Genomic DNA, 21454 nt, shown 5'->3' on the forward strand with positions numbered 1-21454 from the left:
AATATAATTCAAATAGGTGGTATGTGAATTCATGAAGGGGCAGCTGGTTTAGTTTCCTGAGGATTTAGGAGAACTGTAAAATAACCCAGAATTATTAAACTTGTAATGGTTGCATAACCCAAAAAGCTGCAGGTAACATTGTGAGATCAGATCATATTGATAAAAGCCTGCCACTAACAATATGCCATTTGGAAGTCAATCCTTCTCCTAGCAGAGGGAAAATGTATATGCAAGGTTATCACCCAGTGCTTAATATAATCTTTACTCCAATCTTTAAATCTCAAAACTCTTCATACCCTAATGCAATCACTTGTTCTTTAGGCTACACCAAGTTCTTCCTGAAATGCTCTTTTGTGCATCTTTAATTAGAATTTAGTAGCTTTGGCCCTGATCCTGCACATAATTAATCAGTGGGATTACTCATGTGATTACAGTTAGAGATGTGCATACATTTTTGCAGGATTAAGGCCTAAACCATCTTTTATACAGTGCCCTATTGCTCATAGACATTGCAATTTTGTATGACAGCTGCAGTCTAAGGTGACCTGTGTTCCCTTGTGAACTAGAGCTACTATCAGGTATATGAAAGGCTTAATTTCAGCTTTAAATGCAAATTTTCCTGAGGCTGAATCATCATCTGTCTTCTAGTTATTCTATACTTGATCTTAGTCACTTAAATCTGCTCCTTACGTTTCCATCATATTATTTTAATTTGCTTTTCTGCACCTTGGCAAATTCACAATAAAAACTCAAGTTTGCTTAGTAATGATGCAAACAAATGTAATACTTTCTTACTTCCAGGGCTCTCTCCTCTCCCTGAAAAAACCCTGAAATAGACCAACAGGCAGCTCGCAGTTTACCCTGAAGATAAACCTGTTTAGGTTCATCTAAGTAACTCCAGATTCACACACACGAGTGGGAAGGAAAAATCCTAGGCAAGTTGAATGACAACTGTGGCATTATCCAGGAAAATTTAATTTTTTTGCAAAACAGTAGTAACTGAATGAAGTGCAACAGTGCTGATCCTGCTGCAATCTAGCATGGTTGTGTTTTAATTTCAGTCTCTGCAAATGGCCATTTTCTGTCCGTGAGCGAAACAGAGTAAACAGCCTTATAGCTTATAAGAAATGTGGCTCTTTATTAAATTTTGTGTTGAGTTTAACCTTTCTAGTATGCATCCTGGCTCTAGTTCGACAGATAAGCTGCTGTTTGCTACTAGCAGTAGTTTTAATGTTGAAAGTTGGAGATGAATTTGTGGAGGTATATCTTCTGCTAACATCTTTAGGAGATAAAAAAAATCATTGTTCACATCTCATGTATTTCAGTAATGCCAGTGTGAGCACAGAATATTTTTGCCTTCTCCAGCAAAGATATATTTGGAGGGTTTAATAAAAAATTATTTCTTTCTGAGCCACTAGGTGGCTTTTTTGTTCAAAATATTACAATTAATTGTTTTTAATTTCTTGGCTTAGACTGCTAAATACTTGTATTTTGACTGATTGTCAACATGTCAATGATAGCTAAAGCAATTGTTCCTATTTATTTGATGACTATTGTGTGTAACAGTCAGAAGATGAGGTTTTGCAAACACATTGATAAGTGAATAATAAATTATTATTTCATTTTCATAATATTGTATAGTAAATCAGATGAACAAATACCATTTTTCTCCCATTGTAGTGAAAATACATTTGAAGACACTGATAGAGAACAGAACAGCTTTTATCTGTAGTGAAATTGTTTGACTATGGTTCTAATCCCTTTGATAGTAAATTGTATCTATCTAGATGTTTGAAAATCACTTCAGGAAATGTATTGATTCTCATCCAAGTTCCTAGCAGATAGATACCCACATCTCAAACTACGATTTATCTATCCTGTCTACAGTCTCAGGTGTGTGAACAAGAGACGAATGGATGTAGAAACTGAATTTATCTTCTCATTTCTGGAAACATTTCTTCTGTTGCCAAAATTAAGCACATTTAAGAAGCATAGGGAAGCTTGGAGTGTCATTGACACAGAAGACTTCAGTCTAATGTGTCTTCAGTTTTGTAATTTTCATTCTGAATTCAGTTAAAAAAAGTATAGGTTGAACATCTCTAATCCAGCACCCTCAGTACCTCACCGGTGCCAAATGAGAGAATTTGCCAGAACAATAGAGGTCAATATTTTCTAGCAGCATTATTGGCACTTCCACTACTTACTGGGCTCTTAGAAGACATCTGGGGCAAATGACAGCTAAATAACAGCTCAGAACACTGAGCCAGGACTGGTGGTGTAAGCAAACTTTATGAGAACATGGGAAACTTGGCCACCCCCATGATAAGTGGTCATCCAGCTAACTAAAATCATGCCAGATTATGGATGTTGCTGAATGAGAGAGATTCAATCTGCAGTACATTTTTATGTACTCTTAAATTTACTCCTGTGGTCTAAAAATGGACAGATATTGGAATATAATTTAAACATTTTAAAGACTTTAATCAGAAACTTATTTTTATCTGAATGTTTACACATAATGTGATCAGATTTAACAAATTAACAAACAGAAATAACGTGCAAAATCTTGGGATAAGGAAAGCTACAGATTCACAGCTAATAAACAACTAGGCCATGTCTACACTCACCCCTCCCTTTTGAAGGCGGTCTTTAAATGTCAAGGATTAGAACTGGTTAATGGAGCACTAATATGACTATTCAGTGCCTTATTACCGTAATGACAGCCAGACGCACTTTGAAAGTGCTGCTTTCGAAATGCAGACTGGCTGTGTAGACGTGTGCACTTCAAAACAAATCCCAGACTTTGAAATTCCCTTATTCCCAGTTTGTTTTGGTGATAAGGGAATTTCGAAGTTGGGGTGGGGGTTTGAACCACATGCGTCTACTTGGCCAGTTTTGCGTTTTGAAAGCAGCACTCTTGAAGTGCAAGTGGCCACCATTATGCTAATGAGGCACTAAATGTTCATATATAAATGTCCCTTCTGAAAGGGAGGGGCACATATAGACACAGCTGTAAAGAAGCAGACTTTGAAGGAAGGAAAATATATGCAACACAATTAAAAATCAGAAAGAAAAATCCAATGGGTCAGATAAAAGACCTAAAGGCATAACTAGCAGAATAATCGGATCCAATGCTACTGTGTGGCGTGAGTCTGCAGTAGTACAGCATTCAGCAGGTAGCATTTTCCTCTGTACTTTTTCTTCACCCATGTTCCATATTCCAGGCATGCACTGTAAGGCTGTGTCTACACTACAGAATTCTGTTGATGTAATCGGGATTTTGTTGAAAAAAAACTCAGGGAGCGTCTACACACAAAAGGTGTTTTGTCAACAATGTCCTGACAAAACAGAGCACTCTCCCTGACAGTGTTATTATCCCTCTCTGCATTGAGGAATAATGTTTCTGTAGACAAAAGTTCAGTGTAGATGCTCCAGGCCCCTTTTGTTGAATAGGCAGTCTTGCCTGTCACCGGGCAGCCCTGTTTGCAGAGCTTCTGTTCAGCTGTTCTATTGAGAGAGGGTCAGGAAGTCTGGATGCTCTCTGTTGACAGAGCAGATTTCACTTTCGATCTGCTTTTATGTGTGGACACTAGGGCTGTGTCTACATGGGCACAAATCTTCGAAATAGCCATGCAAATGGCCATTTCGAAGATTACTAATGAGGCACTGAATTGAATATTCAGCACCTCATAAGCATTAGGATGCTTCCGGCTGTGGCACTTTGAACGCTCTGCTTTCGAAAGCACATGGCTCAGCACGGCAACATGGGGGTTCTTTTCGAAAGGACCCCGCACCTTTTGAAATCCCCTTATTCCGATCAGTGAGTGGGATAAGGGGATTTCAAAAGGTGTGGGGTCCTTTTGAAAAGGACCCCGTGTAGCCGCACACTTTCGAAAGCAGCACTTTTGAAGCGCTACAGCCGGAAGCGTCCTAATGCTAATGAGGCGCTGAATATTCAATTCAGCGCCTCTTTAGGAATCTTCAAAATGGCCATTAGCATGGCTATTTCGAAGATTTGTGCTCGTGTAGACACACCCTATCTGTCGACAGAAGTTTTGCCAGTAGATCTCTTCCAGCAGTGACTTCTGTTGACAAATTGCTGTAGTGTAGACATAGCCTAAAACTTATGGATTCACTATGTTTGTTAGTTCACAGTTGTTTTGCCTTTTGGAGCTCTGGTGAAGAAGTGTATTTGGAGAGAGAAACTGTCAGTGATGTAACTGTAAGATTAGAGTCAATGTAACAAAAGTTGCAATAACAACTGTAGTGTTCAGCTTCAATATAGACAGAAGTATGCATTTTTATTTGTTATTAGTGCTTATCTAATTACCATTGGAACTACACTCTGTTTATATAATAGAAAAGGAAATTAATACAGAAAAGTCAGACAATGAATATACCAGAATATAAAAGGCTGTGAAATCTTTTAGAGATGTACATTGAATAACTTAGTAGCTGTGAGGCTTTCTTGAAAATTCAGAAATGACTATCAACTTCTTAATCTGCAGAGGACATCTCTATCAGACTGGTGAAGATATGAGCCTGAGACAGATATGTGAATATTAAGAAGAGTTCAGGGAGCTAGTGGAAACTTTGCTGAAACAGTGAAAGATGCATCCTTGATATTTTGATATCCTGAAGATAAAAAGTTTAAGGATTGCTTCTATGTATATTAATAAAGAAAATGGGAGGTACTAATGATTTGAGATGAGGGGGAATAATACTGCACTCAGTGACAGTTGCTACAAAACTGCTCCTCTACCTTGGGGTGAGGGTTCACATGCTTTAAGGCAGATTGATTCCCTCAGAGCCACACAGCAGCCTTCAGTTTGGACAGTTCCTCTAGGGCAGGGGTGGGTAAGTGGGGGGTGCACCCCCTTAGAGGGACATGGCATTTTTTAATGTGGGGGGGCACAACAACGTCCCGCTCCCTGCGGCTGCAGTATCATTAACAGGACAAAGCCAGCTCTGCAGGTGAGGCACACACCCTGGCTGCTCTCACTCACAAAGGAACACTCCCTCTGCAGGCTGGGGAGTACGGGCACCACTGTCTCCTTTTCCCCCGCCTCAGCATCCAACCCCGCTCCTACCCTGTGCACAGACAAAGCCTGGCATGCAGCCTGCCCCGAGAGTCCTCCAGCTGTCTTTGCACTGCCATTTGCTGGGCAGGGGGGCTGCTTCATCTGCCTCCTCTCCCTGTGCCACCTGGCTACACTCAAGTAAGTGGTGGTGCACCAGTGAAACTGCCCCTGCCTGTACTGTTGCTAGTACTCTAGGGAGCCCCCCCCACCCAGCATGGGACTGAGCCAGGGGGCTGCATGCACAATGGGGGAGGCAAGAAGCCCCTTTAACTTGGCTCTTCAGCATTGGGCTTATGTGTTTCATAGGGACTTTTAACATCTCACCCAGACCAATGCTCGCTCTAACCTGTTCTATCCTTCCACTCACCACTGCAGCCTCTGTCACCAAGGGCATGCAGAGCATCACTTCCAGGAGACCACTGCTCACTTCCAGGGCCTTCTGGGGGAAAGAGGGCACCTGCCTATTGCAGATAAGAAAAATGGGGCTTAGTGGAAAAAGTTTGATCACACATGCTCTAGGGCACCACCTTGTCATTTGTTGAGCCATCCTCACCATTGGCCCGCATGGGAAAGAGAGAGGACAGACACACAGGTCTGCCCTCCACTCAGGGTTCCAGCCCAGGAATCATGAGATAGCAGCTGCCTGTAATGTCACCACTATCAGCTGCATGATACTACAGTTCCCTGGGCCATTTCCTTGTGGCTCTCACCAGCTCTTTTCTTGTCAGCAGCCTCTTCCTCCTGGTACCTACCTCTTCTAAAACTTCCACAGCACCTTCTCTCCCCCAGATCCTCACACACATTTAGCTAAGAGAAAGGGACCCCTTTTTAACCTGTTGAAACTGGTTCTTCATTGGCTTCAGGTGTCCTGATTAGTCTGGCTCACTTGATTCTGAAAATCCCCTAACTGGCTGCAGGTGTTTTAATTAGCCTAATTGCCTTGATTTATTCAGACAAGGCTGGTTCTGGATTAGCCCTTGTTAGATTACCCTGGGAAGAGAGATTTATTTAATCTAAGGATGATAAACTTCCCTTCTACCATTCTCTTGTAGCCTTCTGGCCTGACCCTGACACACAGTCTACGTTATATCTATGCAGCCCATTGGGGTTCTTTGTGTTGCCCGTGGGACATTTAGTTTACCATTGCACTCATTCAGGGTTACCAGATTCTACTGGCTTCCATCTGTATAGGGTTTTTTTCCCCCAACCAGTATTATAACAGTGAACAGACATAAAGCAAAGGCATGTGAAGCGAAGGGCATGCTAATTCCCTGAGAGAACTGGCAGATGTCATTGCAGAGCCTTTGGCTGTTATCTTTGACAACTCGTGGGGATACGGAGAGTTCCCAGATGATTGAAAAAAGGCAGATGTAGTGCCCATCTTTAGAAAAGAAAAGAAGGGCAATCCAAGGAACTATAGACCGGTCAGCCTTACCTCGGTTCCCAGAAAAATCATGGAGAAAATCCTCAAGGAATCCATTTTGGAGCACTTGGAAGAGGGGAAAACAATCAAGAGGAGTCAACATAGATTCACCAAGGGCAGGTTATGCCTGACCAATCTGATTAGTTTCCATAATGAGGTATCTGGCTTTGTGGACATGAGGAAGTCAATGGATGTGATATACCTTGACTTTAGCACAGCTTTTGATATGGGCAAGAATGTTGTGGGAGACTGTAAGTTAAGGAGGTATGGATTCGATCCATGGACTGTAAGATGGCTTGACTGTCAGGCCCAACAGATAGTGGTCAATGGCTCAATGTCTGGTTGGCAGTCGGTTTCAAGTGGAGTGACCCACAAGGATTGGTTCTAGGGCCAGTACTGTTCAACATCTTTATTAATGACCTGCATGAGAGGAGGGATTGCACCGTCAGCAAATTTGCAGGTGACACAAAGCTAGTGAGTCAGGTAGATACATTGGAGGAAAGATATAGGGTCCATAGTGACCTAGACAAATTGGAGGATTAGGCCAAAAGAAATTTGATGAGGTTCAGCAAGGAGAAGTGCAGAGTCCTGCACTTGGGACAGAAGAATCCCAAGCACTGTTACAGGCTAGGGACCAGCTGGCTAAGTAGCAGTGCAGCAGAAAAGGACCTGCGGATTACAGTGGAGAACAGGATGGATATGAGTCAACAGTATGCCCTTGTAGGCAAGAAGGCTAACAGCATATTGGGTTACTTTAGAAGAAGCATTTTGAGCAGATCTTGCAAAGCTTTTTTCCCCTCTACTCAGCTCTGGTGAGGCCACATTGGGAGAATTGTGTCCAGTTCTGGACCCCCCAGTACATAAAGGATGTGGACACATTGGAGAGGGTTCAGCAGAGGGCAACAAAAATGATTAAGGGGCTGGAGCACATGACCTATGAGGAGAGGCTGAGATATTTGGGCTTATTTAGTTTGCAGAAGAGATGACTGAGGGGCAATTTAACAGCAGCCTTCAACTTCCTGAAAGGGGGCTCTAAAGGGGATGGAGAAAGACTGTTCTCAATGGTGACAGATGGCAGAACAAGGAGCAATCATCTGATGTTACAGAGGGAGAGGTGTAGGTCTGATATTAGGAAAAACTATTTCACCAGGAGGCAGGTAAGGCACTAGAATGTGTTGCCAGGAGAGGTGGTGGAATTTCCATTCTAGAGGCTTTCAAGGCTCAGCTTGACATAGTCTTGGCTGGGATGATTTAGTTGGAGTTGATCCTGCTTTGGGTAGGGTGCTGGATTAAATGACCTCCTGAGGTGCCTTCCAGCCCTAGAATTCTATGATTCTATGAACATCGACTTTGAGAGCCAGGTGCTCTCTCTGTATCCCTTCAAAGCGTTGCTATTGTTCGATCAGCACAACACAATTAGCAAAAATGCCCTAACCTGGAGGACTATCTTGATTAGAACAATCTTGTGGCCCACTGAGATGAAGGAGGTCTGCCCAACGTGGCCCACTCACTAGCAGAGTTAGACTATCATGGCTATGTGTTGTTGGAGGAGTATGTTGTCCAGGGACAACAGGGATTTTTCCAGGAGCTCAGGCAATGAACTCTGATCCAGACGCTGGACTTCAATTCCCTGTCCTATGGCCACCTTTGTTTGTGATCTTGGGCAAGTTACTGAGAGCAGTGGTTCCAGGGATGAAAGCACAATTATTTTTTTCCTGGGAGGAGGGGCATAAGCTAAGGGGGAAGGCATATGTCTCCACCTGAACTCCAACCTGGAGGTCCCCATGCTCTTCCCCTTCCCACGTTGTCTGAGGGAGCAGGGGGTAGTGCATTAGCTGGAGGAGTTGCTGGCAGTTCTGCTGCTTTCTCTGCTCTACCCCTGCCAGCAGGGAAAAGAAGAGGAGCTCTAGCATTAGCCTCTGCCTGTCCATGGAGATGCCTCTCCTGTGGTTCCATATGTATAGCTATAGCTGTGCCAGGGGGAGTGATAGCTCAGTGGTTTGAGCATTTGCTTGCTAAACTCTGACATGTGAGTTCAGTCTTTTAGGAGTCCATTTAGGGATCTGTGCAATTAGATTTTAAAAAAATTGTGCTTGGTCCTGCCCATAGGACAGGGAACTGGACTTAATGATGTCCCTTCCAGTTCTCTTAGTTGCATGTCTCTACATATTATATTAAGACAGGACTGGGAGAAAGCTGGGGCTAGAGGTTCTGCTCCTTAATCTGCTAGGAGGGGCAGTAGGGAAAGGAGCAGAATGCTGGCAGCTCCTCCAGCTGCTGTATCACTTCTAGGTCCCCCTGCATTTCTTCTGCAGGGCTGGTATTGTATAGTGGGAGCTGAATGAGAGGCAGCTCTGTGGAGGGGTTGTAGGTGCTATGTTGTCTTTCCGGTATGCTGTACCAGCTATAAAAAGGTAATACAACTTATCAGTTCTTGATGGTACTGCATACTATGCTGGAATGCCTTACTTTCACTTCTGCACGGTTCTCAAACAGGGGCACATGTACCCCAGGCCTATGCACAGGTCTTCCTGGAGTTACATCAACCCATCTAGATAGTTGACCAGTTTTACAAAACGCTACATAAAAATCACAACTGAACTCGGTACACACTCACATTCTATACCAACCATGATTTCTTTATACTGATCTACACACCATCCCTCTATATTTACCTGCACCTCTCCAAGTATCAGGCAATTGCAGATCTCATAGGCTGTGGATGATCTCTGTTCATAGCCAATGGGAGTGGTAGGAAGTGGTGTCCTGGTCCATGCTGCTTGCATTGGCTGTGAATGGCAATCTGTTGCCAATGAGAACTGTGGTTTCCCAATTCCTGTAGAAGTCCAAATAAATATAGCAGTGGTGGCCTGCCAAGGACTAATCCTGGCAAAATGCTGCCTTTTTATTGCCTTACTCCCTGCTATACACTGAAAAGTAAGCACAAAATGTATATTTGGTAATCCGATTTTATAGTTACATGGTAAAAATGAGAAAGTTAGCATTTTCCAGTAACAATATATTGTGATAGCTGTTCATTTTTATGCCTGATTTTGTAAGTAAGTAGTTTTAAAATGAGATGAAGCTTGGGGTACGCAAGACAAATCAGACTCCTGAAAGAGGTACAATAGTCGAGAAAGGTTGAGAGCCAGTGCCTTAGAGCTTGTCTTAAGGTCCGACTTAAAAATGAGTTAAATTGCATCAAACTTCTGTGGGGATGCTTATTCAGAATTAGAGTGGCCTTCATTCAATTCAGCTTACTTTTAAAAGAGCCTTAATTCAATTCATGTTAATGCAATTTAATCCATTTTTAATTCACACCTTTAGTTATATTTAGTAAACTTTCCAAAGTGTCCCTGTGTAGACAAAGGCTTAGCCTTTCTGTTTCTGGGCTTCCCATGTATAACATGGGAGTAACAGTGGTTCTTTATCTCATAGAAGTGTTGTGATGATGAATACAGTAAAAGATTATGGAGCACTCCCATACCATGTTAATGGGAGCCACATAAGAACCTAAAATGCAAACAGATTTGTACATTTTGAATATGAATTTAAATTTGTATGAGACATCATTAAATGGAACACTTTAGCTGTGTCTAGACTACAGACTTCTGTTGACAGAAGTCACTGTCGACAGGTATTTCCCAACAGAATGTCTGTTTATAGAACACATCCACACCTAATACGGGCTCCCCCTGTCCATGCCCTCTGTCGACAGAGAGCAGCCAGACTGCCCAGTCCTCTGTCAACAGAATAGCCAGCTGGAAGCTCTGCAAACAGGGAAGCCCTGTCTGTTGACAGAGGGCCCCGAGAGCATCTACACTAAGTTTGGTCGACAGAGGTGCTATGCCTTGTACTGTCAAGACAGAACTCTGCCTGGAAAACTGCTGTGTTCTGTCAACAGATTCTGGACAGGACACATTTGTTGTGTGGACGCTCTCTAGTTTTGTCAACCAAAGGCCTCTTCTGTAGACCAAACTCTGTGATGCGGACCCAGCTTTTGTGTATATATGATAAGCTTGAGGAGCACCAGAAGATTTGCATAATGTGGCAGGTAGGGTTTGTATTTAAGCTGAAAAATGCTTCTTTGATTTGAGGCCATTCATATTGGACTGATATGGTGCAAAGTGAATCAAGGAATGAGGAAAATTTTGAGGGGCTAGGGAGAGGGAATGAAGACACTTGTGCAAAAGGTCTTTTACAAAATCAGTTTGTTGGGAGGGAGGATGGAAGGAAGGAAGGAAGGAAAAGTAGACTTATAATCCAAATATATGTATGGAAATCCTGTCTTCTTTTCTTCCCCCTTTGGGTACCAGTGGCTTTGAACACAGCAGAATTGTCCATGTCATGTCATGCTAAACAGAGGTGCTGCCTGCTAGAGTGCCCATAGTGGGGTACCTCCTCTGGGCCACTGACGAGAACTTTGGAGCCTGGAAAGCATTAGGACAAGCTTTTTCATCAAGCTAAAAACCAATATTCGAACTAACTACTCTAACAAGTCGTTAAAGTCCTGGCACTTGGAAATTAGTTTGGTATAACCACATCAGAACTGTGAGACATCTATGCCAGGGAATATCACAATTAAACTGACCTCACTCCCAGTGTAGACAGCACTAGCTTGACAGGAAAATTCACCCATCACTCTAGCTACTGCCTTGTACAGAAGTGGACAGGAGATAGCTGTCTTCACAGAAGTGCCACAACAGTGCAGCTGCAGAGGTACAGATGCGACATACCCAGGGTAGAATCTAGACTAGTGAGTAGCTTTGCCATCCTCGCTCCCTAATCTGAGGTGCCCTTTGTACTGCCAGGCTGCTGTAAGTCTCCAGTCAGGACTGCTCTCAAACAGCCTCCAGCATGCAAATCATTTCCACTCCCAAAGTAGAAGGTGGGGTTAGCAGAGCTACTTACTGGTGTAGAATGTACCTTGGGTATGTCACAGTAGACAAGCCCCAACATTGTGACTACCATTCAGAATGTCTAAGTCTCTTAACTTTAGAATGCAGTCAAGCATTTTTTTTTAATCTAAGATTTGCAAACCACATGGCTAAAGCTATTCAGTCTTTTGGGCTAATGTGGCATGCAAATCTATTTTGTCCAAGGTCTTATTTTCTAATGCAGATAATGAAATCTAGGGAGGATGTGGATTGCAGAAAAATCCATGTAACTAAATTGTACACAAGTGGATGCCCCATTTGTGAATAGGACAATTACAGCCAGGAGATATTTTAAGCAACACGGTTTCATAAGCATGTTAATACAAGCTAGACACACATGACATGAATTAATTAAATAATAATCATTTGATAAGATATATGCTCTGCATAATTACATAAGATTTGGCTATTTTCAAATTTTTAGATACAACAGTTATTCTTTTATGGTAATTAAGGATTTCCTTGGGTTGGGTTATACATTTTAGAAGCTTAATACAAGAACTGTATCAGAAAGTGTCAGAGAGGTAGCCATGTTAGTCCGTATCTTCAAAAACAACAAGAAGTCCTGTGGCACCTTATAGACTAACAGATATTTTGGAGCATAAGCTTTCGTGGGCAAAGACCCAGTTCATCAGATGCAAGTGGGTCTTTGCCCCTGAAAGCTTATGCTCCAAAATATCTGTTAGTCCATAAGGTGCCACAGGACTTCTTGTTGTTTTTATCAGAAAGTGATGTTTTCAATTGGATATAATGTATAAAGATGCTCAGAATAAATAATTTTCCATTTTAGACATATTTGAATTCAAAGGATTTTTATTTTACCTGTCACTGAATATACTTAAAGCTTTGTTATCCTACTAGTAAGTCTGCCGATAGAATCTCTTGCAAAAATATAATGCCACTCTTCTGAGTCACTACTACAATTAAAGTGAATCATAATCTTCCTTTCCTTTTAAAGGATTGAGGCTTAAAATGAAAAATTCTTCTTAAGATAGTACACCTTTTAAATATATAAACATTTAACTCTGTTTTGGAGGAAAAAAACCCATTGTTTACTTTCTATGATTCAATGAGTCATGACTTTTTGGGAAACTAAGGATGTTATTAGTGAAAAACAACTTATAGTTCTTAGTAATTTATTGTTAGTTCAGAAATGTTGCTGTGTAGCTTTGGCTTTCTATTACTTCTTGCAGAAATGTGCATGTGTTGTCTTGTAATACAGACCTGTAAAGAAAAATACATTATTTTTAGATTTGAATATACTCTGACAAAGCTATGAAACAGCAAGTGTCAATATAAATTGGGCCAAATTCATGCCTGGCATAACTCCATTGAGTCACAGCAGACATGAGTCTGTGTCTAGGACCTAAGCCATGTTCTTTGTAGATCCAAATCATTTGGTGTAGCGTAGCTCCAAAAGTGCTTTACATTAAAATTACTGTACAACATGAAAGAGTGAGATGAAACTTCTCTGTACCTTTTAGGTATGTATTATGGACCAAATTCTATTGTGAGTTTCAGGCAAAAAGCTGATTTCTAATTAATCCTCATAAAATGGCATCTCAAACGTAATTCCACAGATTATATTTCACATGTTCACAACCAAGTTGTTCTGATTATAAAATTCCATGTGAGTAACATTTCTAAATCAGTCATTTCAGAACTGAAAACAGAACAAAAAATTGGACTTTTTAAATGTTAGCTATAAAATTATGGTCCTTTATGCCCTTTCTTTTGAATGTATATGACGCAGATGAACTTGAAAATAGTAATGTTTTGTTTACTTTTACTGCTGCTGGGCAGCTCATGAAGTAGATGTGCGGAGTTACAAATTTGCACATGTACCTCTGCTCATCAAAAGCTATTAATCCTTTAAGAGACAATGGTGGTGCCATTAATTACTTTGTGGAGAACACCGAGCTGAGAAGGGTTGCTAACACTTTGGAGTACAGAATTAAAATTCACAATAAACTTGGCAAATTGGAGAATTAGTCTAAATTCAACAAAGAGAAATGCAAAGTACTCCACTCAGAAAGGAAATGTCAGATGGATGCCTATAAAATGAGAAAAAAATGGCTTAGTGGCAGTACTGCTCAGAAGGATCAGGGAGCTATAGTTGATCTGAATGAGTTAACGATGTGATGTAGAATCACGGGACTGGGGGGGACCTGGAAAATGTATCAAGTCCAGTCCCCTTCACTCATTGCAGGACCAAGCACCATCTAGACCATAGCAGACCTAACCTGTTCGTAAAATCTCCAATGATGGAGATTCCACAACCTCTGTAGTCAATTTATTCCAGTGCTTAACCACCCTGACAGTTAGGCAGTTTTTCTTAATGCTCAATCTAAACTACCCTTCCGGCAATTTAAGCGTATTGATCCTAGACCCATCATCAGAGGTGAAGAATAATAATGTTTTTTCTCTATCCTTGTCACAACATTTCAGATACTTGAAAGCTATTATGACATTGCCTTCTTGTATTCTCCTCCAGATTAAACAAACTCAGTTCTTTCAACCTTCTCTCTTATGTCATGTTTTCTAGACCCTTAATCAGTTCTGTTGCTTTTCTCTGGACTTAAATTTGTCCACATCTTTCTGGAAATGTGGCATGAGTAACTGGGCACAGTACTTCAGTTGGGGCTGACCAATTACTTCCTGTGGCTTTCATTAGTCGAGAATGGCGAACTGCTGCCACTGGGCATTGCAGGGCTCTGTGTCTGCAGATGCTTTGATAAACAAACTATCTGATGGCCAGTCAATGGCTAAGCCTGACAATACACATGCAGACTGTGGACTGAAGGTTACCCACCATGGTCTAGGGTGGCTTTATCATGCTACAGACAGACAGACACCTGCACTTGATGACTTTGCAAGGTCCCTTCTAGCCCTGCATTGCTTTGATTCTATGCTTTGAAAGACTGGCCAAGTGTGAAAGGTAATATTTAAAATCTTGTTTCAGATCTGACATGGAAGTGAAAACTATTTTCTCTTCTGTGTAATGCTATCTAGAAATCTCTTCAATTTGAACAGTTCCACTTCTGGATAGCTTAGTGGAGCCAGTTCATCATTTTCCAGTAGCCTAGATAAGTATCTCATTTATATGTATTTTCTAAATCATTCAGAATTAGACTGGGTTAATATAAGTTAGGGCAATGTGTGCGGAAGGAACAAATGCTAGCACAGTGATATTTTTACCTCAGTGGTTCAGGTGCCAAAATATCATCAGCAATACCAAGAAAAGACACAATAATGTGAATTCACTGTTTCATTTATTATAGTACTAGAAGAGTTACCCAGCATTGCTTGGGTCCCAAAGGAGGGCCTCAAGGGGGGTTTGGTGTGTGTGTGTGTGTGGTAGGGGATAGAGAAATCAGGGTTGGAATGAGGAAGGGCTCAGGGCAGGGGGCTGGATGTATGGGAGTACAGGAGTCAGGTTTTGGGGGTAAAGAGGGGCCCAGGGCAGGGGACTGGGTGTACTGGGGATGAAGGAGCTGGTCAGGGCTGGGTTTTTTTGGGAAGCAGCTCCCCTTGGCTGGCTGCAGCAGTGACCATACTTCCCAGGTGGTGGCTCCCTGGGGCCAGCCACAGCAGGGGCCATGTGGAGCAGGGGGTGGATCTCTGGGGCTGGCTGTACTGGGGACCTTGCTGGGCACAGTGGTGGTGAGGCAGAACTCTGGGGCTATCTGCAGTGGTGCTGGGTGGGGATTGGTTCTCGGGGGCTGGCCATGGTGGGCACCTTGCTTCCCTGGGCAGCAAGCAGGAAGTTTACCTGCCCCCTGCTCTCCCAATGGCATTATAGCACTCCTGGTCCTCATCTCTGCCTCTTTGCTGCCTCCTGTGGCTATGACATAGTATAACTTTAACTCCTAGCAGTCTCCTCTCTTCTTATGTAATGGAAAACAATCCCATTCCAGGCACATTCTATTTTCCTTGCATAGGCAAATGATGACCTTGCTTTAACTTAGGATACAAGAAAGCTGCATACTAAATTTGATGGTACTAGCTCTCACCATTTAGGAGGAGTTCTTGATATCATTTTTTAATAGATCATGTACGTATAAGTAGCCTTTTAGTGTTCATAGATCAGGATAATAACAATGATAGAATAAACTGCGAGCTTGCAAATGTCTCTCTGGAATTCTGAAGTATATTGAGTGGGTCATCAGTCCTTGTTCAATGCTTTCTTTTTGAAAATTCAGTCCAAAGAAATGAACCAGGAAATAAATACAAAGTGGAGATGTCAAGTCTCTCTTTAAATCCTCTGCCATTTGTATGGAATTTTAATGTCCCACACAAAAGGCACAGCCTTTGTTTGCATAAAGTTACTGTTCCAAGATGGAGTCCAGGGTCACATGAACATATGTCATAAGTCCTTACATTTTTTGACTCACAAGGGCAACCACTGCTCATATTTTTGCTGATGCATTCTCAGGAAGGATTACTGGGTGGGATGAGTTTCCTCTGTGGCCATTGTTAGAGTGAAGTGTCCTTAATGGGCCATCAATACATAACTGCCTGGCCTTGATGCAAATCTTATCTGGTGACTGTTACCCAGGAATAAACACATATGTGAGATAAAGGCCCAGGATAAACATTCATAACATTAGAAACAAGGATAAATATAAATAGTATACAAATAGTATATAAGTACGATACTACTTAGCAAATATCTTTTAGAGTGACACCTTACAAAGCATCATTTGTACAAGATTTGTTGCAGTCATAGAGAATTATACTGGATCAAAACTGCTTTTTTCCATCTATATCTAGTGTAATAATTTATAACCATTTCTCTCAATTATGGAGTTTCCACAGCTATCTATGCATGAGTGACCTCCAGATTTAACAGCTATAATACATTTTACATGGGGCTCCCCTTGAAAACTCCAGATGGAAGCTTTAGGAGGTATATAGTTTATGAGACCAGCTGCTTAGTGGTCTCTGATGTGGAGAGCCTATTACAACAGTGACCTTACACTGCACTCAGTTACTTTTGGATGAAAACTCAAGGTGTAAATACGGATCTTTAAAGATACTTTGTTTGATCCTGGTTTTTTGAATGGTCACCACTCTTGCCAGTTGCTTCCCCAGTAGTGGAAATAAAGTGAATGGACTTTGTTTTCAGTCTCTGCAGCTGTATGTCTGGGAACTGGTGACAGAATAGCTCCAACAGAGGTTCTTTGTCTCTGAAAAATCTTTTGTCAATAGTTCTGTACACTTTGTCTTTGTATTATGCCCTGTCTACTTGTTGAGGCTGTTGCTGAAATTTGCAGATTGATAATTTTAGACAACTGTTTATCCTGACTCATTTTTGGTAAATATTTGCCTTCTGATCCATGATATGGACTTTAGGAGTTAGAGTTTAATTTAGAAGCACACATAAGTAACACAAGGACTACGTACAGTACCCTATTCCAAACAATTTCACGATATTTATAGATGAATGAAATCCACTTTCCTCCAACATTCAGTTTTGACATTTCAAAAGATAAGATGTACCTCAGTTTGTATTATCTCACAAATATATCTGAATGTCCATTTTGACATCTTTTTCAGAAATGTCAGCTGTCTAAGATCTGCATTAAGAGACAGGATTCCTCTTACTGTTTCAGAACACTAAAGAAGGCAAAGTATCAGTATAGAAAATATAAAGAATGCAGGTACATAAAAATAAAATAGAACTAGTCAGATCAAAGGTCACATACATATTTCCTGCTGCGAAGTGCTCAGTGCTTTGCATCGCTAGTAAGCGACCAGGGAGCTTTGCGACCGGGTGCTGGCAAACAGGGTGCGTGCTAACAGGAGGGAGTTTGGAGAGGCTCTCCTGGAGGAGGAGAAGGAAGGAGCAAACTAAAGCACCTTGGGGTAAGTGGCTGCTTATATTTGGAGGCTTTGGGCTTGTGTGTTTGTTTGAAGTTTGGAGTTTGGAGTTTGTTTGTTTGGAGTGCTGAGCTGAGTGTTTGTTTGTTTGTTTGAAAGGCCGTGTGCTCAGGCAGGCAGGCAGGCAGGCAGTTGGAAGCTGATTAGGTTTGAATTGAAACACCGTGTGCTGATTGGCTGAGCTGTAGGCAGAGGGAGGAGCTATCAGGGAGGCCGAGCACTTAAACCCTGCTAGTAAGCGACCAGGGAGCTTTGCGACCGGGTGCTGGCAAACAGGGTGCGTGCTAACAGGAGGGAGTTTGGAGAGGGGAGTTGAGAGGGGGAGCTTGGAGGGAGCCAGTGACTTCTGTTGCCCTTAAACTAAATCCTTTATAACAACCTCTATCTGAAACATTTAATTAACCCTCATATATAACTAGAGTAGGAAATGGAGGCAGAAGCCCAGCAGCAGAGTGGGGGCTATCCTGTTTATTGTGTCGAGTGCAGTATGTATGACTACCTACCCTGTGGGCGGGTGGCGTATGTGTGCGCTCGATGCAAGGAGCTCCTGGCCCTCAGAGACCGAGTGCGTGCTTTGGAGGCCAGGGTGGCTGAACTGGAGGAGCTAAGGAAGGCAGAGGTGTTTGTGGATGAGACATTCCGGGACATAGTAGGGCTGTCCCACCTCCAATCTGACAGTCCTGAGGCTGTTACGGAGGATGAAAGGCTCAGGGAAGGAGAGCAGTCAAGGGGAGCAGAGGGAAACCATCCCGTAGTTGGGACCCTCCTTCCAGAGGGTGGTGATGTATCCTCTCGTGCTGAGGATACTTCTCCGGGGGAGGGAGCGCCAGCTGTTAGGAAGAAGCAGGTTTTAGTAGTGGGGGATTCGATCATTAGAAATATAGATAGTTGGGTTTGTGATGACCGGGAGAACCGTATGGTGACTTGCCTGCCTGGTGCGAAGGTTGCGGATCTCTCGAGGCATCTAGACAGACTTATGGGCAGTGCTGGGGAGGAGCCGGTCGTCGTGGTACATGTTGGTACCAATGACATAGGGAAGGGTAGAAGAGATGTTCTGGAGGCCAAATTTAGGTTACTAGGAAAGAGACTGAAATCCAGAACATCTTTGGTGGCATTCTCTGAAATGCTTCCAGTTCCACGCGCAGGGCCAGATAGACAGGCAGAACTTCAGAGTCTCAATGCGTGGATGAGACGATGGTGTAGGGAAGAGGGGTTTAGATTTATTAGGAACTGGGGACACTTTTGGGGTAGGGGGAGCCTATACAGGAAGGGTGGGCTCCACCTAAATCAAGGTGGATACAGACTGCTGGCATTAAACATTAAAAAGGACATAGAGCAGTTTTTAAACTAAGAGGTGGGGGAAAGCCGATTGGTGCGGGGGAGCACCTGGATCGGACAGAGACTTCTCTTACACGAGGCTCCATAGACAGGGATTCCCTAGAAGTTAGTCAGATAGGGAATGTGGGAAATAATATATGGGCAAGATCAGATGTGAAACAATCGTGCATAAAAAAATCCACCACGTCTGTGAAAGGCGGACATATAAATAGTGGTAGTTTTCTAACATGCTTTTACACTAATGCTAGGAGTCTGTCTAATAAGATGGGTGAACTGGAGTACCTCATATCAAAGGAGGAAGTTGACATAATAGGCATCTCAGAAACATGGTGGAATGAGGACAATCAGTGGGACACTATCATACCGGGATATAAATTATATCGGAAAGACAGAACAGGTCATGCGGGTGGAGGAGTGGTACTATATGTGAAGGATAATATAGAATCAAATGAAGTAAAAATCCTAAAGGAATCAAAATGTTCCATAGAATCATTATGGATAACAATTCATTCCTCTAATATGAATATGGCATTAGGAATATATTACCGACCACCTAACCAGGACAGTGATAGTGATGCTGAAATGTTAAGGGAGATTAGAGAGGCTATCAAAATAAAAAACACAGTAATAATAGGAGATTTCAATTATCCCCATATTGATTGGGTGCATGTCACCTCAGGACGGGATTCAGAGATTAAATTTCTTGATGCCTTAAATGACTGCTTCTTGGAGCAGCTAGTACAGGAACCCACAAGGGGAGAGTCGATTCTCGATCTAGTCTTGACTGGAACGCAGGATCTGGTCCAAGAGGTAACTGTTACTGGACCGCTTGGAAATAGTGACCACAATATAATAACTTTTAATATTCCTGTGTTGGGAAGAACACCGCAGCGGTCAAACACTCTGGCATTTAATTTCAAAAAGGGGAATTACACTAAAATGAGGAAGCTAGTTAAACAGAAACTAAAAGGTAGAGTAATTAAACTAAAATCCCTGGAAGCTGCATGGAAACTGTTTAAAGACACTATACTAGAGGCCCAACTTAAATGTATACCCCAAATAAAAAAACACAGTAAGAGACCTAACAAAGAACCACCATGGCTTAACAGCCATGTTAAAAAGGCAGTGAGAGAGAAAAGGGCAACTTTTAAAAAATGGAAGTCAAATCCTAATGAGGAAAATAGAAAGGAACATAAACACTCCCAAATTAACTGTCATAATGTAGTAAGAAAAGCCAAAAAAGAGTTTGAGGAACAGCTAGCCAAAAATTCAAAAAACAATAGTAAAATGTTTTTTAAATACATTAGAAGCAGGAAGCCTGCTAAAAAAGCAGTGGGGCCCTTGGATGATAAAGATATAAAAGGAGCGATCAAGGAAGACAGTGCCATTGCGGAGCGATTAAATGATTTCTTTGCTTCAGTCTTCACGGCTGAAGATGTTACAGAGGTTCCTAAATCTGAGCCAGCCTTTTTAGGCGACAAATCTGAGGAACTCACTCAGATTGAAGTGACATTAGAGGAGGTTTTGGAATTAATTGATAAGCTGAATAGTAACAAGTCTCCAGGACCAGATGGCATTCACCCAAGGGTTCTGAAAGAACTCAAATGTGAAATTGCGGAGTTATTAACAGTGGTTTGTAACCTATCCTTTAAATCCACTTTGGTACCAAATGACTGGAAGACGGCCAATATGACACCAATATTTAAAAAAGGCTCTAGAGGAGATCCTGGCAATTATAGACCGATAAGTTTAACATCAGTACCAGGTAAATTAGTAGAAACACTAGTAAAGAGTAAAATTGCAAGGCACATAGAAGAGCACGAATTGTTGGGCAAAAGTCAGCATGGTTTCTGCAGAGGGAAGTCGTGTCTGTCTAATCTATTAGAATTCTTTGAAGGGGTTAATAAACATGCGGACAAGGGGCACCCAGTGGACATAATATACCTAGATTTCCAGAAAGCCTTTGACACGGTCCCACACCAAAGGCTTTTATGTAAATTAGGTGGTCATGGGATAGGAGGAAAGGTCCTTTCATGGATCGGGAATTGGTTAAAAGACAGAAAACAAAGGGTGGGAATAAATGGTAAATTTTCACAATGGAGGGGGGTAACTAGTGGTGTTCCCCAGGGCTCAGTCCTGGGACCGATCCTGTTCAACTTGTTCATCAATGATCTAGAAAATGAGGTAAGCAGTGAGGTGGCAAAGTTTGCAGATGACACCAAGTTGTTCAGGACAGTCAAAAGCAAAAGGGATTGTGAAGAACTACAAAAAGATCTCAGCAAACTGAGTGATTGGGCAGCAAAATGGCAAATGAAATTTAATGTGGGTAAGTGTAAGGTAATGCATGTTGGAAAAAATAACCCAAATTACACGTACTACATGATGGGGTCAAATTTAGCTACGACAGATCAGGAAAGGGATCTTGGAGTTATAGTGGATAGTTCTCTGAAGACATCCACGCAGTGTGCAGCGGCAGTTAGTAAGGCAAATAGGATGTTAGGAATTATTAAAAAAGGGATCGATAATAAGACAAAAGATATCATACTTCCCCTATATAAAACTATGGTACGCCCACATCTCGAGTACTGCGTGCAGATGTGGTCTCCTCACCTCAAAAAAGATATATTGGCATTAGAAAAGGTTCAGAAAAGGGCGACTAAGATGATTAGGGGCTTGGAAAGGGTCCCATATGGGGAGAGGCTAGAGATACTGGGACTTTTCAGTTTGGAAAAAAGGCGATTGAGGGGCGATATGATAGAGGTATATAAAATCATGAATGGTGTGGAGAAAGT

General features: G+C 42.0%; 1 protein-coding gene across 15 annotated transcripts in view; it reads left to right on the top strand.

Annotated features, from left to right (window-relative positions):
• Positions 1-21454, top strand: part of TRDN (triadin) — a 351197-nt gene that overhangs the window by 17741 nt on the left and 312002 nt on the right. The window contains exon 2 of one of the 15 annotated variants that reach the window (XM_074990634.1): positions 802-935. The exons of the other annotated variants lie outside the window; for them this stretch is intronic. The gene's annotated coding sequence lies outside the window, so the exon portion shown is untranslated. The remainder of the gene's footprint in view (positions 1-801; positions 936-21454) is intronic. 15 annotated transcript variants of the gene reach the window in all.

The sequence above is a fragment of the Carettochelys insculpta genome, chromosome 3, assembly GCF_033958435.1.
Source record: "Carettochelys insculpta isolate YL-2023 chromosome 3, ASM3395843v1, whole genome shotgun sequence".
Classification (NCBI taxonomy): domain Eukaryota; kingdom Metazoa; phylum Chordata; order Testudines; family Carettochelyidae; genus Carettochelys; species Carettochelys insculpta.